The sequence below is a fragment of the Leptinotarsa decemlineata genome, unplaced genomic scaffold (genome assembly GCF_025532065.1).
Source record: "Leptinotarsa decemlineata unplaced genomic scaffold, Ldec_3_MD MMD2_tig00000576_RagTag_RagTag, whole genome shotgun sequence".
In the NCBI taxonomy this organism is placed as follows: domain Eukaryota; kingdom Metazoa; phylum Arthropoda; class Insecta; order Coleoptera; family Chrysomelidae; genus Leptinotarsa; species Leptinotarsa decemlineata.
Window position 1 is genome coordinate 4,316,637 of NW_027412551.1, and position 3,153 is coordinate 4,319,789.

Consider the following 3,153-nt stretch of genomic DNA (forward strand, 5'->3'; position numbering starts at 1 on the left):
CTACCATCCGTGAAAACCTACATTGTAATATATATTTATATATATATATATATATATATATATATATATATATATATATATATATATATATATATATATATAACAGAATAATTAGTGACTGGATTAACTATAAATCGATTTAATTCGTGAGGTTGCAGTCAATAGCTGGGCTGTTACAAAGAAAACTCTTTGTTATATGTCAAGCTTTTGGTATATTTCACACCTTCGTCAGGACAACTACAATAATAAGATTATATATCTTGTAAAAAATAAATAAATATGGAGAACTTACTAACGTGAGAATAAAATATAAAATGGTTCAAAAACAGATAGAAAAACATTAATAAATGACAGTTAATAAAAATTTTGGCTGACAATGTCAAGTGGGAAAATTCTGAATGATACTCGAATTACTAGATTTTTTATTTTCTTTATCATATTTCAGTAGGTACGTGTAAATTTTGCTGAGACTATCAATATCAGTTCGTTTATTCATTGAATGTTCTTCGTTATTAATATGTATCATTTCCAAAAATATTCTTTTTGTTGTATTGGTTTCTCTATCTAAAATATTTGGATTTTCAAAATTCATTTTATGATCCTCCGAATTAACATGTTCTGTTAATGCAATAAACATTATAAAATTATTTAATTAATAATTTAATAATTATTCAATTATTATATTTTTACTTGTAGGTTATTTCACTATCATTTCATTTCAGGTTTATTGTTGCTTAATATAATTGTTATTTTCAACTATCCTTTTTAATTATTCTTTTTTACTTGTTTAACAGGTGTGAAATATACCGAAAGCTTGACATATAACAAAGAGTTTTCTTTGTAACAGCCCAGCTATTGACTGCAACCTCACGAATTAAATCGATTTATATATATATATATATATATATATATATATATATATATATATATATATATATATATATATATATGCATTTAGGTTGCATACACCTCCGAACATAATATGTTCAGGTTGTGTTGGGCTCCGTTTTTTCCAGTTCGCCTCCGATTTCGGAGGGGAAAGTGTTTCGTCACTTTTTCGACTCTATTATATTATTAATGGTGTTTTTCATAATCTGGGAACTTTTAGTCCGGAGGTGAAAATGACCAAAAACATGTACATTTATATTCTATGGTTGAATCAACTTTTGGTAGAAGGCGCAAATTTTTATGCCAAAAATAACGTCAACGAGTTAATCTATTAAACCATCACTATTTTGAGTCAACACTAATTTGATGACTGTATTGTTATGAAGATCTTTGAAAAATATAGTTTTTTCATTATCGAATAATGATTTGACCATACTCTTTCTATTACTGGGTGAATCAAAATTCGAAAACATTTTTTTACTTGATTTCCCAAATGAATACCTAATAAAAAAAAATCAATATGTGATTTCTCCTTCAATAGCGCTTTTTCAAAATATCGGGTTATATTGGTAAATACCTAGTGTGGTTCGAAAGTTGTAACAAAAATAGTTTAGAAGGTTGACAATGTTTCGAGATGCATTTCATTATTTCGGACTTCCATTGTCTAATATGATATGAATTGATTTGAAATCTCTGCAAGAATCTCTATGAAAATTAAAAAGTTAGCTGAAAAAAAATTATATTAAGCAAGGAAACTGAAATTACAATGAAATAAAATACAAGCAACAACAAAAAAATCAAAAAATTGAACTATTAACACGAGCTGAAAATAAAAAATTATTAACAAGAAATGAATATTAAAAATTAAAAGATTTCAAACCAAGCTACTTCACGGCGTTCCGATTGTTAATACACATCCACAATCGAAGTGAAGTAACTCAGTTCGGAATGTTTTGATTTTTAATTTTCATTTCTTGTTAACAATTTTTTATTTTCATCTCGTGGTAATAGTTCAATTTTTTGATTTTTGGTTGTTGCTTATATTTTATTTCATTGTAATTTCAGTTTTTTTACTTAATATAATTGATTTTTTCAGCTAACTTTTTAATTGTTTACAGATTTTTCCAGGGATTTCAAATCAATTCACATCAAGGATATCAGGTTTAAATCTGTTTTTTCGTTAACCAGCTGTCGCACCCCTACGAACGACAACCCCCAGAAGTCGAAACTTATGCGAGCTAAGGATTAAATAGGTCTTACCTTTTAACGTGTGATTCCTAACACGGGTTGGACGATATCAAGTGAAAATCGATCGTTCAGACTAGAGCTTGAACCACCGACCAACACGGCAGTCAATTCGAGTAAGTGAACAAAGCACCCACGTCGAACCACCTGGCTACCGACCGACAATATTAGACAATGAAAGTACGATCTAATGAAATGCAGTTTCAAAGTTCTAGGCGTAAACTCAGGAAACAAAATTTCAGAGTGAAATAAATTTGAGACAAATTATTAGATCTCTAGATCATCAACTCGTTTGGGAATATGAAAAGAGGATATTATCAAAATGACTGTTCTCGAGACTCTTACTAACGTAAAAATTTTAAAAAATGTTGAAAATTCTCATAGGAGATACAAAAGAGTTCACTTCATCAACATCAATGACAGCATTTATTTCAGAAAACAAGAAAAACATAAAAAGTGAAAAAAATAATCATCCGAAATCTTTGAGATGAATAACTTTGCCAATAAAATTGTGTTTGAAATTTGTTTTGTATGTTTTTGAGGAATGTTTTTGAATCGCTAGGTATGGACTCGTGCCACTCCTTATGTTCAGAAAGCACTTTTCAATGGTAAATCAAATATAAAATAAGAATGATTTCTCATTGAAAATGATGACGGATAAATAAATACATTTTTCGACAATATTTTTCGAATAACTTCTGTTCTGTTGGGTATATATATATATATATATATATATATATATATATATATATATATATATATATATATATATATATATATATATATATATATATATATATATATATATACAGGGTCCTGCAACAGTGGCGCGGTGTTCCATATCTCTATATAGGAAGCAGATAGGAATCTAATTTTCTATAATATTACCGTATTGCTCGAGCTCGACAAAATAAAAATATTGGCGGTCACACAGGGTGTTCGATTTTTTCTGGGCGGATCCCAACTGTGTCTTTTTAAATGGCAACCTATATTTTTTATCGCTTTTTCGGTTTCTTCATA